General features: G+C 47.8%; 2 long non-coding RNA genes across 2 annotated transcripts in view; both read right to left on the bottom strand.

The window, feature by feature from the left end:
- The window catches only part of LOC142890623 (uncharacterized), a 99,187-nt gene that overhangs the window by 46,927 nt on the left and 37,195 nt on the right, over nucleotides 1-15,065 (bottom strand). The gene's annotated exons all lie outside the window — the stretch shown is intronic.
- Nucleotides 10,560-11,101, bottom strand: LOC142890803 (uncharacterized). The gene is made up of 3 exons (XR_012927125.1): nucleotides 10,873-11,101; nucleotides 10,654-10,757; nucleotides 10,560-10,575 (listed from the first exon to the last, which is right to left on the bottom strand). It is a non-coding gene; the product is annotated as an uncharacterized LOC142890803 (long non-coding RNA).

Below are 15,065 nucleotides of genomic sequence, written 5' to 3' on the forward strand. Positions count from 1 at the left end.
GTCTCGGTTGGCTGGCTTCGAGTTTGATGTACAATACAGGAGGGGCCGGAGCAACGCTAATGCTGATGCCCTTTCTCGCATGTCCACCCAGGAGGTCACCGAGGCCTTGCAAACATGCCCCCAGCAAGTGAGGGCTAGTCAGCCTCAACATGGCAAGGGACAGTCCCCGCCAAGCTCAGTGAGTCCCATCAGCCGGAGCACAGCTGCCTCTGGGGAGCCCCAGTCTGAGCCCCCCAGAGGTGACGAGCCCTACAGAGATGTGGGGATGGAGTCACTGCCTCCCATGACAAAACAGGAGGTTCGTGCAGGGCAGAAAGAAGATCCTGTTATTGGCCCTGTCTTGCACTACAGGAGTCTGAAAAGGAAGCCAAGTCGCAGCGAGAGGATCACTGGTGGTGGGCAGATGTGCCTTCTCCTAAAAGAGTGGAGGAGGTTAGTGGTAAGAGACGGTATCATGTACCGCCGCATCCAAGATGACCAGAGGGGAGTAGTAGAACAGCTGATACTGCCAGAGAAGCTGCGTGAATCAGTTAAGACGGCGCTCCACAATGACTCAGGGTATTTGGGCTTTGAGAGGACGGTGCAGCTGTTAAGGGAGAGGTTTCACTGGCCACGGATGTTTCAAGAGGTCAAGGCCTGGTGTGAGCAGTGTGAGAGGTGCTGTCTGAGAAAGACCCCAACCACAGGTGTCAGAGCTCCCTTGGTCAGCATTCACAGCAATGCCCCTATGGAGCTTGTATGCGTGGACTTTCTGACCCTGGAGAAGTCAAAGGGTGGCATAGAAAATGTCCACATTGTCACGGACCACTTCTCACGCTACGCGCAGGCATACCCCACTAAGGACCAGAAGGCCAACACCGTAGCCAGAGTGTTGTGGAGAAATTTCTTCTGCCGGTTTGGGTTTCCTGCAAAATTGCATGTGGACCAGGGGCGCAATTTTGAAAGTGCCATTGTGAAGGAGTTGTGTAAGTGTACTGGCATCACCAAGACCCGCACAACCCCCTACCATCCCCAGGGCAACGGAACCACGGAGAGGTTTAACCGCACCCTTATGAACATGCTTGGGACACTGGAACCTCACCTGAAGCCCCGGTGGCATGAGCATCTGGATGCAATGACACACGCATACAACTGCACACGCCATGACTCTACAGGATATACGCCGTACTTCCTGATGTTTGGCAGGCATCCCAGGCTCCCTGTGGACCTGATTTTCGGGCTCCACTCCACAAATGAGCGAGCGTGTGAGTGTGAATACAGTGAGTATGTCCAGACACTGCATGACTGTCTGTCACAGGCCTATGCACAGGCAAATGAAACTTCTCACCAGGCCAAGGGACAACAGAAGAAATACTATGACCAGAGGGCAAAGAGTCAAGTATTCAACCCAGGTGACAGAGTTTTGGTAAAAGTGTGTCATGTCGAGGGGCGGCAGAAACTGGGAGACAAGTGGGAGTCCCGGCCATACATTGTCGTGAAGAAGCAGCCCAGCATACCTGTGTATGTGGTGCGCTTGGAAAATGTCGACACAGAGAGGGTGGTCCACTGCAATCTCCTGACGCAGTGTATGTTTCTTCCTGTGGAACAGGCTGGTGAAGTGACAGCACAGGAGGGTGAGTCGGACGCGGTGGAGGACTCACACGAGGAAAATGTGGAGGAATGTCTACCTGAGACAACAGACGAACAGTTTCAATGCACAGAAGTGGAGGAAGAGGATGTGGAGATGGGACAAGTGAGTGAAGGAGTGGAGGAAGAGGGAACAATCAGGGGCATCAACCCGCTCCCTACCCCCAGGGCCCCAAGGAGGAATGCACCAAGAAATCGACGTCCCCCAGCAAAGTTGTCCTATGAGTCACGAGTCAGAGAATGATCGGCAAAAGATAGAGAGAGGTCGGAAGTTGTGGCAGAGAGCCATAGCAAGAAGGGCAGCAGGAAACAAGTAACTGGACACAGCAAGTGCACCTACCTTAATAGGAGGTACACGTACACATTTTCGAACCACACATTATTGCATAGTACACTACATACCATTCATTCTTCGCATTTTAACTGGTTTGTGTTTGGAATGTTTTGGTTTGTTTTATATCCCTAGCAGCATAGGTGTTTTTATTTGTTTTTTTGTTTTGTTGATGACTGTGACGCCATCAATTAAAGAAGGGGTGGATGTAGGGCAGTGGCCTAACGAAGCCAAGGGAGGGCGCCCTGATATTCTTTTTTTATTGTTGTCGTTCCTCTTCGCCCTCGGGTCTAGCGGGTCTGGCCATTTGTCTGTACGGGCCACCATAGTTCGAGGTGTGTTCCCGCCCCACGCCATGTTAATATTAGTGTTCCGTGTGATACCGAAAGGTAAGCAGCGTAAATGGTGCTGGGTGATGAGTGTAAATTGTTTTATGTCGGTCGCAACCGCTCATTAGCTACGGGCGTGACTGCAGCTGTTTCGGTGCTGTAGGCGTGCAGTAGATGTTTCGTTGCTGTTTATTTGTTTTTAATATGAGTGTTCCGTGTGATACCGAAAGGATTGCAGTGCGGAGAAATAAACAGCGTGGTCCGAGCCTGAAACAACGAACAACCGCTGTTCGACTCGTCCCTCCTCTACCCCACCGAAACATCCAACCAAACAAACACAATGCAGAGTCTCCGGGCGTAGAGAGGCGCAGTCTCCGACACGGGCTGGGTTACATAATGTATGTGGATGGGGGAGGGGAAAATTCATTGTGTCTCTGAGGTATTTGTATGCCTTCGGACTATGAAGATGGAGTGTGAAGGCGAACTCTCTGTGCTCCTTTGAGTACTTATGACCCAGCTTTGCCATGAAGTCTAGGTTAAGATCTGAAATAGCATGAGACAAAATTCACAAGTCACCTTCAATTAATCACTAAACGTTTTAGCTAATAAATACATTTCAAAGTGGTAATTTCATTTTACCTGAGTAGAACTCAAGTCGGTCCTTGAGCTCTTCATTAATGAGGTTATTTTCATTTTTGCCCTCTTTTCACGTGCCTTGGCATCCTTTTTTTCTCGCTCCAGTATTTGCACTCTTTCCAAAGCTTCAGTGAGTCTGGCCTTTAAAGCATTTGGGGAGGAAGCCATTACATAGTTGTGATCCTAGGATTAGGAGAGATGAATTGTTTGAGTTATGTATTACTAGCTGTATCACACATGAAACAGATAGGCTCACATTATCTCTAAAAGTCGTCAGCTGTCCAATCCATTGCCAGTCTGTGAAACCATCATGATATGCTTAAAATAGAAATACTCACATGTTTATGCTGAGGTTCTGAATGTGAGGTGGAGGCCTCTGCATCATCCTGAGGGGTCATAGACGGGCTCTCAGCTCTTCTTGAGGCAGATGTACTCCTGCTTTTTTCTGGCTAAAATGAAGATCAGACAGACTGGCAGGCATAAGTATTGTACCCTGCCCGACGAATAATGTAATATTTCACTTCATGAATGTTTTTTTGTGATACACTTACTCTCTGGAGGTGATCTGGGAAATTAAAGATGGAGGGAATAACGCAATATTTGAGGCGCACAATCTGTCCTGTCCTGTCGAAATCCGCCTCCTTAAAATGTTCACTGCATTGCACTGAGGAATCACTTGCCGTGAATTTGTCCCTCCTCAAAGCCACTTCCCACTGCTTCCTTAAAACTTTGTCTTTAGGAAACCTTCAGAATGACACAGGAAATCACCAAAAAACATTTTAAAAAGGAGCTCACTTTCTTCTTCTTCTTTTTTTCATTAATGTTTCTTCGAACCTCTCCTAAACAGAAGTTTTTCCAACCTATGCAAATCTATTGATAATAAACCAAAGTTGCTGTAATAATAAGCCTGTTTGCAAATTACTCTTCAGTCAGATGTAATCTCGACTGTATTTACTGTGGAACGGGAATGAGGCATGAGAGAATATTACAGCCTGTGTCACTTGTCTAAAAAAATAGCAATATTTGCATTCTTTCTATCATAGCATTCTGATATCCGTTGTAATCTAAATCCTTGTTTTTGTATTATCTTTGTTTCTCAGTTAAAATCGTAGGTTGTTCGCCAAGCTGCAAACTTAGTTTTGAAGCATTCAGCTATTTCGCGGGCAGACATACCGGTAAATACAATACAATAGTATTACATTGATAAACGACAAATACAAAAAGGTTTAATCTTACTTGTGAAAAGTTATCCCCCGTGCCCTGCTCTCCACCGTCCGCCTGTTGGCACAGGAATAAGCAGCACAATGCTCTGGCATCTTCGACAACTGAAAAAAAACACGACCACAGAGTACGACCATATGAGTAGGACGACCGGTCCAAGATGGCGGCCGTATTTCTTGCTGCGCAGCGCCCCAGGCGGCATATAGCCTTTATTATGTCTATGGTAGGGACATGGAATGTCACCTCGCTGGGGGGGAAGGAGCTCGAGCTTGTGCAGGAGGTTGAGAGGTAGATATAGTCGGGCTCACCTCCACGCACACCATGGGCTCTGGAACCCAGCTCCTAGAGAGGGGCTGGACTCTCCATTTTTCTGGCGTTGCCCGCGGTGAGCGGCGGCGGGCTGGTGTGGGTGTGCTTATTGCCCCACAGCTTAGCCGCCACGTGTTGGAGTTTACCCCAGTGAACGAGAGGGTCGCGTCCCTGCGCCTCCGGGTTGGGGACAGGTCTCTCACTGTCATTTCGGCCTATGGCCCGAATGGCAGTGCAGAGTGCCCGGCCTTCTTGGAGTCCTTGGGAGGGGTGCTGGATGGTGCTCCGACTGGGGACTCCGTTGTTCTGCTGGGGGACTTCAACGCACATGTGGGCAGAGACAGTGTGACCTGGAGAGGCGTGATTGGGAGGAACGGCCTCCCTGATCTGAACCCGAATGGTGTTTTGTTGCTGGACTTCTGTGCTAGTCACAGTTTGTCCGTGACAAACACCATGTTCGAGCACAGGGGTGTCCACCGGTGCACTTGGCATCAGGATGCCCTGGGGCGGAGGTCGATGATCGACTTTGTTGTCGTGTTGTCTGACCTCCGTCCCTGTGTTTTGGACACTCTGATGAAGAGAGGGGCTGAGCTGTCAACTGATCACTACCTGGTGGTGAGCTGGATTCGCTGGCGGGGGAGGAGACCGGAAAGAACTGGCAGGCCCAAACGTATTGTGAGGGTCTGTTGGGAACGTCTGGTTGAGCCCTCTATCAGTGCGGTCTTCAACTCCCACCTCTGGGAGAGCTTCTCCCAGATCCCGGGGGAGGCTGGAGATATTGAGTCCGAATGGACCATGTTCTCCACCTCTATTGTTAACTCAGCTGCTCGCAGTTGTGGCCGTAAAATCTCCGGTGCCTGTCGTGGCGGTAACCCCCGAACCCGGTGGTGGCCACCGGAAGTAAGGGATGCCGTCAAGCTGAGAAAGGAGTCCTATCGAGCCATGTTGGCTCGTGGGACCCCGGAAGCAGCTGACAGGTACTGGCAGTCCAAGCGTGCTGCAGGTCGGGCGGTAGCCGAGGCAAAAACCCGGGCTTGGGAGGAGTTCGGGGAGGCCATAGAGGAGGACTTTCGGTTGGCCTCAAAGAAGTTCTGGCAAACCGTTCGGCGCCTCAGGAGGGGGAAGCAGTTCGCCACCGACACTGTTTATGGTGCAGGTGGGGAGCTGTTGACTTCGACTGGTGATGTTGTCCGGCGGTGGAAGGAATACTTCGAGGATCTCCTCAATCCTGCCGTCACGTCTTCTGCGGAGGAAGCAGAAGCGGGGGACCCCGGGGAGGACTTGTCCATTACCCAGGCCGAAGTCACAAAGGCAGTCAGGAAACTCCTTGGTGGCAAGGCCCTGGGGGTGGATGAGATCCGCCCCGAGTACCTCAAGTCTCTGGATGTGCAGGGACTGTCGTGGCTGACACGTCTCTGTAACATCGCGTGGTGGTCGGGGACAGGGCCTCTGGACTGGCAGACTGGGGTGATGGTTCCTCTTTTTAAAAAGGGGGACCGGAGGGTGTGCTCTGATTTTCGAGGGATCACACTCCTCAGCCTCCCTGGTAAAGTCTATTCCAGGGTGCTGGAGAGGAGGATACGGCCGATAGTCGAACCTTGGATTCAGGAGGAACAGTGCGGGTTCCGTCCGGGTCATGGAACACTGGACCAGCTCCATCCTCTCCACCGAGTGCTCGAGGGTTCATGGGAGTTCGCCCAACCAGTCTACATGTGCTTTGTGGATCTGGAGAAGGCGTTCGACCGTGTCCCTCGACGCGTCTTGTGGGGAGTGCTCCAAGAGTATGAGGTCCGGGGCCCTCTGTTAAGGACCGTGTGGTCCCTGTATGATCGGAGCAAGAGTCTGGTTCGCATTGCTGGCAGTAAGTCAGAAATTTTCCCAGTGCGTGTTGGACTGCACGGCTGCCCTTTGTCACCAGTTCTGTTCATCATTTTCATGGACAGAATTTCTAGGCACAGCCAGGGGCCGGAGGGAGTCTGGTTCGGGAACCTGATTGCGTCTCTGCTTTTTGCAGATGATGTGGTCATGTTGGCTTCATCGAGCCAGGACCTCCAACGTGCGCTGGGGCGGTTTGCAGCCGAGTGTGAAGCGGCTGGGATGAGAATCAGCACCTCCAAGTCCGAGGCCATGGTTCTCGACCGGAAAAAGGTGGTTTGTCCTCTCCGGGTCGGTGGGGTGATCCTGCCTCAGGTGGAGGAGTTCAAGTATCTCGGGGTCTTGTTCACGAGTGAGGGGAGGATGGAGCGTGAGATCGACAGGCAGATCGGTGCAGTGTCTGCAGTGATGCGGTCGCTGTACCGGTCCGTTGTGGTGACGAAGGAGCTAAGCTGAAAGGCGAGGCTCTCGATTTACCGGTCGATCTACCGGTCGATCTACTTTCCCACCAGGGACTATGTCTCCCAGCTGGCCTGGGAACGCCTTGGGGTCCCACCGGATGAGCTGGAGGAGGTGACTGGGGCCACGGAGGTCTGGGCGTCTCTGCTGAGGCTGCTGCCCCTGCGACCCGACCCCGGATAATGCGGCAGAAGAAGAAGAAGACAACAATGTTAAATCACACAAAACAGATCAAACATCACATGCATTTTTTGACACGCTAAGGATGTAATACTCCAAACATGATCCATATTGCAACAATACATAATTTGATAATGTTTATAATTGAATTTGACAACAAAAAAAAAATTCTTGCTTAATGTCACAAACTCACCTTCCTGTGCCAGGGCCATTTTGAATCTCTGTAGTTGTACTCAATTTCAGATCCTATTTCTATTTTCTTTATTGCAAAAAGATATAAGTGTGGCTTGTTGTCAACTATGATTTTTTTTCATGACGCAGTTTGGATTTCTGTTGTTGTCGTTGACCAATCTTCGAAGTGATTCATCTTCTTTTGACGCATCAAGGCTGAGAAGTACCATAAATATCATAGGAGGGTTTAAATGGTTAAAACTTTACTTCATTCATTAACCATTAAAATGTTATTTCGGGTTAAGTTATCTTTCAGTTATACCACCATACTAAACATCCATCCTTAAATGCTTACCAATAGCAACAGTTCTGCCATTCAAAGTCAAAGAGAAATGTGCTCTCAATCTCTGAGTAACGTTGTGACTGGCATTCTTCATGTCTGAGGAGGTCACCCCTGTACTCCAACAGAAAGACAACCAAAGAGGTCCCGATTATATAAATGTATTGTTTGCCAGTAGTATCGCTGTTTTTTCAAGGGGGGCCCCGTATTGTCCTGTAAGTCATCTAGTGCAAGTGACACGCCAGTAAAATGTGTGTATACATTGTCATACAACCCAATGTAAAAAAAATAGATAAGAAATATCACCTTGACTTTCAACATGCAACATGTCCCACAGTTTGAAAGTTAAACCAATATCATCTTTTGTTCAGAATCAGCAACATCGCGGGTAACTGACACGACTTTCTTCTCATTCATCCCCGCAGCGTCACAGTGCTTAGACCGTGTAGACGCTGAGCATCCATTGGATTCAATGGGGAAGCATGGAGTGGGTTGTTCCAGTGCAGCGAAACTTGACGGTCATTGGATAAATGCTGGGCTTTGTTCCGCCCATCGGATGTCTTTGGGGGTCTATTGGGCAGTGGGTTGCATGATGATTGGATGACCTGTTTGAGGCGGGGCCCCTTTTTGATTGACAGTGAAATGAGTGAATCAGCAATCTTAAAGTATAAACAAAGTTTTTCATTCCATTGTTTTCAGTTGATCCGATGACTGTGCGGATCCTGAGCGACTTTGTCTTTGTTAAAAACGTCTAGGGACAATTCCAGCGTCCATTTCTGGTGTTTTTGTAGACCGTAGCTGCTTGTGTTTGGAGACTCTGAGCCTCTCCCCCGTCACAAAGCACTCACAGGTGGTCACACTTCACACGAGCCTCGTGCAGTAGCTCTAGCTAGCGAGCTAGCTACCAGCAAGCTTCACATAATGGCAGATAATAGGAGTGTCCTAAAAAGTTCATGCTTTGATTCAGGGAGACTGAGGTCTGAACTTCAAGCCCTACATTCAAACCAGGACTTGCAGGGAAACAGAGGAAAGCTGTGTGATTTCTTGCTGTTTCTGAAAGACATGGATTTGGACACTGCAATACCTCAGCTGTACAAACTTGTCATTAATGGCAAAGATTGGAGCTACATCTGCAGGTCTAGAGAGGAGCTTCTCCTGTTTAAAGCAACTGAAGTCTTGAACCCCCATCACAATGGGCTAAGGCAGTTTCAGCAGCCGAGCTCTGCTGGCAATTGAAAGGACACTGGTGAAGTCCCTGGAAAAGACGGCTAGTTGGTAAAACAGGGTCACAGGTCATTTTCTTGAAAGGAATTGAGGGTAGAATTTACGTCCAAGTAAACTAATGCATTTTATGATGTAGGCTGAAAATGAGCTTCCCCTCCTTGAAAGACCAGCACTGTATCAGACATATATCAGAATGTCATTGATCCATGACCCATTCAGATTCCAAAATAGAAAAATAACAAGAAAGTGCTACTAAAGGGGCTTCTGCACAATTTTAGACATTAAAATAACAATAAAAAGTAAAAAGTAAATTTGTTCCCAAAAACAGGCTAGGTGAAGAACAAGAACTGAATTCCACACACGTGATTAATATCTACTATTAATATTTTGTAATGTAGATGTTTTATCCCTCTTCATTCTGCTTTGAAAGTAGTTCATTTCAGCAGGTTTTAGTTATGATTCACTGGTGCTGTTGTCCTTTTGGTCTGGAGTTGCTTTATCAGCACTGGGGGTCTTGTAGATTGATTTACTAACTTTTGAACTGAAAATTGACGTAATCTCTGAGTGCCTCCTTCACTCAGGCTCATTCAGTTGGCTTAGTTTTTGAAGAGATAATACTCATTTCATTGTCACAGCAATAGCCTCTACTTCACTCGGACACTTCAGTAGAATATTTCAACAAAGCACACTATCTTGCCTGGATTGTAAAATATTTATCAGTAGGTCTGATTGAAAATTTTCATCACTGCTAAAAACCTATAATCTGAACCTAAACTCTGTTTAGAATAAATGGTTTTGCTTTAGCGTCAAAGAACATTCTGCCACTTACCTTTGTAATTGTCGATAAGTCTTGCCATAAATCCAGACTTGTCAGTGCCAGAAAGGATATGTGCCTTTGTGTCATGTAAAGGCTTTATTCTTCTCCTTTTGGACATATCGGCTCTGCGTAGATCATTTTAATTACTTGACATTGAACATCATTGAACATAGAATTTTCAGACCGTCAGACTATTAAAACTCACACAAACACCCAAAAAACAGTTCGGACTAAGGGGATGCCCTTCACGGAGTTGTCTCGCCGAGCTTTGCGGCGATTATACCCCAGGTATCCCTCCACCCTCACCCGCCTCCTAACGGCCCGGTAACCCTTCCAACACCCCGCCGACCACCCACCTTAACCCCCTTGCTTCGCGGAGCTGTTTTCCGGCGCTGTATCGCCCAGTTTTGCGAAGCTGCTTTGCCGAACTATGTGACGGACGGTTAAACCACAGTTGTATCCACCCCCCCTAACCTCCGCCTCCTAACGGTCCGGTAACTCCTCCGACACAACCCCGCTGACCACCCACCTTAACCTCCTTGCTTCGCGGAGCTGTTTCTTGGCGCTGCATTTATATTTTATATTTTTCCTGAAATACATTTTAAATTCTGGGAGCTATCAGTGCTGTGATTTGCCAAACATAAAAACACACACACACACACACACACACACTCGATGGTATTCCTGACACAGTGCTGCCTGCAGGTCCGGCTTGACATTCAGACGTGTCGGGAAGTCGAGCACAAAGAGCTAAAAGAGAAGAAAAGAAAAAGATTGTCAAGAATATATTCTTAACAAAAAGATGTAATGATGAAAGGCATGCCATCAACTTTGGTGCCGTTAGTGGCAGGCAAACACACCTTGGGCCAGCGGCTGCACACAGTTGCCAGGAGTGCTGCAAAATCCCGGCCGAAGTCTGTGACGGTACCCTCTTTCAGGTTGTTACTAATGACGACCACACAGACTGCGTCAGGTGTGAATGGCACAGCAGCGTGGAGCACCTCGGTCCTGATCTCAGAAGTTGTAGCACCAGGTACAGAACTACCACCAGAACATTCTACAGGAAGAGAGACTGTGCTTGTTAGACAGATAAATTACATAGTTTCTCGTGTCTTGACAAAACCACAAGTCACACTTTCTTGTCTGGCTGATGGGTTTGAAGGACAAGCTTGATCTGCTTGTCAGTCAGGAGCGAAGCAGGCCATCTTCGCAACCGATGTCGGTAACCAGTACCGTGCCCTTTTTAGATTGACAGAGGAAAAAGTGAAAAAGTAATCTTTTTTTCCCCCATGTACCTTGACTGTGACATAGCAACACAGACAGAAAAAGAGATTAGAAAAAGTGAAATATTCACGAGGCTCAAAGTCCTTGGCAGGTGGCAACGCTGTCAATTTTAACGTTTGCTCCATGCGTTGTTTGGCAGCGAGGGAGCGCTGGAATGCCTTTGTTTTCGGCATCTGAACATTTAAATGAAAGATGGCAAACAATGTAAATAACTGGCAATGGAAAATATAAGATTAACAGGAGAATAATATATAATGTTGTAACACATAGCATCAAACAATAGAAATGTTTCAGTACCTTGGCAGTCTGTAAATGTATAAAAATAAGTAATATAATAGTAAGGAATATATATATATATATGTGTGTGTGTAGTGATTTTGTATTTTTAAAGATGGAGCAAGCAGAGTGAAGTGTTTCCACATGTCAGAGCGACCTCTCTTACTTGATGGCGTAATAATGTGATCGAACGCAATCCACCAGCAATAATGCAACAAAACCAACTAAAACCTACAAATGTGTCCATTTTAAGAGGAGTTATATTGTATTGAGGGGTTAAAATGCAAAAGTGCTGCAGCCACTCATCTGTCAGAATCGAGACGATTCACGTGATCTGACGACAAACCAGTTAAGTGATTCATTCAGACAATGAAGCAGCTACTGCTTCCAACATCATATCTGACCTGACTTTTTTTTTTTTATTGTATGGTCTTTGTTTTTGTTTTTTTTTGCACCAAAGCAAGCTCTGAGTCAGTGGTTCGTGGGAATTCTTGCCCAGGATTCTAAGCTTGCATCAAAGCCTCAGTGTCAGAAAGCCATCACTAACAATCAGACTCTAAAGAGCAGGTTTTACAGATAAAAGCATCAAGTGCTACAACACAGGACCATGGACCAATTAAATACATGATGAAATAATTAGACGGTGTGTTACATATATTCACTAAAGACCAACCGTGACACGCCGCCCCACGCTACTACTCCCCACCACCACACACCAAGACTGTAGGCTCATTGCTAGGGTCCAGGCCTGCGGCCTCATTTTAAACAGATAGACCGAGCCGCACTGCGATAAACGCGGAGGCACTAATGACATGACGCGGCGGGGCGTGCATGGGACATGAGGGACAGAGTGCACTCTGCCATTACAACAATACACACTGCCACACACGTCGACACAACAACCATCGCTGCGCTGTTGTGTATTGCAGAAATAATGCCGTCGAAAACATTGTCCCGCTTTACCGCGTCGACTCCGCCCACGGTCTCGTGGACCCGGGGCGGTGGGGACACAATCGAACAGTGGCGAGGCGAGGCGCAGCGAGGCGATGCTATGGGGACGCCCCATAAGAGCAGGGGTGTCAAACATACGGCCCGTGGGCAGCATCAGGCCCGCAAACTGTTTTTCCCCGGCCCGCGAGATGATTTTGCAAAATATAAAAACTGCAATTTTTCAATCAAAGAAAGTGCTGTTCTAAATGTGTCCACTTGGTGACGCAATATAGTTTCTGCTTCGCAAACAAACTCAATACTGGGGCTGAGCAAATCAGCCACTCACGTCTCCTATTGGCTGCCCTCATTGCCCCAAAATGTCTCTGTCGAAACAGACAAAGCTGATGCAGAGCAGTGTTGCCAACTTGACGACTTTCTCCCCCCAAAAAGTCGCTATTCTCCCCATAGCGACTTTTTTTTTTGTCAAAAGCGACTAGCGACAAATCTAGTGACTTTTCCTGGTGTTGTTACGTTGCAATCAAGTGCAAATTGTTGAGTTTGTAAATACATCAAAGATGCTATTATAATCCATTTCTAATGGATAAAGCCTTGGCCTGGATGAGAGGTCATCAGGTGGTCTCCAAAGTTCATCGAGTGTTTCGACCCTTAACCACAACACTCTCCGGTTGGCGGGTCAGCCGTGATTGGCCAGATCACTGCCCCTCTCATCCAGGCTTCCAGCTGTTGTCTTCTCTTTTATGCCAGAGCCAACAGGAGGCTCTCTCTGCCGCTTCTCCCAACCTTCGAACAGCTGTTTTCCTCAAGTGGCCTCTCAATCAGACCTTTGTCATTAGATTCCACACAGATTGCGCTGGGAATCCTCGACATCCAACCTCCACTGTAACCAGCCATGTTGTCCACCCCTTGTCCCGGCAATCCTGGGCAAGTTGTTGGTACTTGGTTTTCTTTCTCTCTGCCGCTTCCTCACAGCCCTCGTCCCACGGCACAGTTTGTTCCACCAGCATGATTTTCTTTCCCTCTGGAGACCACATAATTATATCTGGTCTCAGAGTGGTGGACAGTACTGCCTCTGGGAAGTTGAGCTTCCTCCCTAGGTCGACCTCCATCTCCCAACCCTGGGCCAACAGCAGGAGGTTTTGCCTGGCTTGGCCTTGGACAACTGGTCTATGACCTGCTTTCACGAAGGTGATGGTGCTCGGCTGTGGTCTAGTTTTGGATGGCTGTTTCTTTCTCCTCTCTTGCTCCAAGATGTCTGCGAGCAGTGCCAACACCTTGTCAAGGCGCCACCTGTATCTTCCCTGGGTCAATGCTGTTTTGCACCCTGAAAGAATGCGCGCCATAGTCCCTTTACTGCCATACAACCTGCACAGCGGGTCCTCCCTCATTCCCCACCCGTGCAAGTTGACTGGAGTTGGTAAGGTGTCGTACACTGCTCGGAGCAGAAACGAGATACGGAAAGGCTCCAACCTCCACAGTTCACTCCACGTGATGGTCCTCTTGGGAAGGTTCCACCTTGTCCAGGCACCTTGAGTTGCGAGCTCGACGGATTTAGCTCTTCTTCCTTCTTCCTCAAGGTTCCGAACTTCATCCTGGATCATCGTCCTCCTTTCCCTGGGAGTGGACTTGGACCACTGCTGGAAATGTTATGTTCCCAGACCCTGTCTTCCAGTGCAGGGACTTCCGATGGTATCCCTGGTCTTGAGAGAAGATTTTGCCTGGTTAATGGCGGTGCTGGCGGCCCACTTCCTGCCGGATCTTGTTCTTATTCCTGCTTCCCTGATGAGTTGATCTTTGGAGTCCCTATATATCAGGGAAAGTCTGCACTTGGCGACTTTAAGCTCTTCCACAACTGAAGACAAGGGGAGCTGTAGCTGACCCGACCTTATGTAGAGCCCCATAGATGTAAAACTCGGGGGTATTCCCAACCATCTTCGAAGGTGCTTGTTGAACCCTATTGTTGATCCCTTCAACTGTTGTTATAGGCACTTCGTACACTGTGAGAAGCCACATAAGTCTTTGGAGTAGGCCATGCTGGTAGATCCAGCACTTATATTTCCCAGGCAGACCAGACTTGTCAATTCTTTCCAGCCAATCCTCCACTTGTTTTTCGGTGCTGGAGATGCTGTTTTTATCTGCCAGGGAATCATCATACCACTTTCCAAGGCATTTAATAGGGTTCCTCTGGATGTTTCACTGCATGAAAAGCCATGTATCCGGGCCAGAATATTCCTTTAAACTCCTGGATACAGCCCAGATATTCAGGAGTATCCAGGAGTATCCCTGTTGTTACACGGACCGGAATACTCCTGGATACTCCTGGATACATACCAGTTTTGGTGGGGGCCACAGCTATTTGCATTTCACACTTGGTTGCCATGGTGAATAATCCCCTGGGTGCTTGCTAGGGAATATTTACATTTCACACCTTGGTCAACAGTCTTCCTCTGGATAGGTAGAACAATGTCTTGCCCCTCCTATAAAAACCCCTTCCCATTGGTCCAGTGTGTAGGGAGGAGCTTCTTATTTTTAATTTAAATTTAAATATTATTTTTATTTATTGTATTTATTTTATTCCTTTTATTTATTATTATTAGTGTATTATCATATGTATAATGTACATATATGTCACCCAAAGATGAATTACACACGTTTTTCTGATCAAAAAGCTTTATTTCAAAGGACAATAGAATATACACACAAAATATGAGCACTGCTGCTGCATGTGCCATTTAAAAGACACTAGTGGCCTATGGCCTCAAGTGAATCCCAAATTTGGGATTGCTTCCCCCTGAACAAGCAGCTTGAACTTTTCCGTTGTTTTCCCCTTTTGGATCACCAGACTCCTTGATTTCTTGGGCTTGAAGATCATCTTCGCCCACGCAGCCATACGATCCAGTTCTGCCAGGACCCATCTTGCCTGCACGTGAGTTGGTGTTATCACGGTAAGATCATCCATGAATGCCCTTATTGCTGGCTGTTGACTTCCTACTGCAGTCCTCGGTCCTCTTGACGTTATCGCTGCAGAGATTATCAGGT

This window comes from Nelusetta ayraudi, unplaced genomic scaffold (assembly GCF_046127955.1).
Source record: "Nelusetta ayraudi isolate G7.1 ecotype Tasmania unplaced genomic scaffold, CSIRO-AGI_Nayr_v1 ptg000003l, whole genome shotgun sequence".
Classification (NCBI taxonomy): Eukaryota; Metazoa; Chordata; class Actinopteri; order Tetraodontiformes; family Monacanthidae; genus Nelusetta; species Nelusetta ayraudi.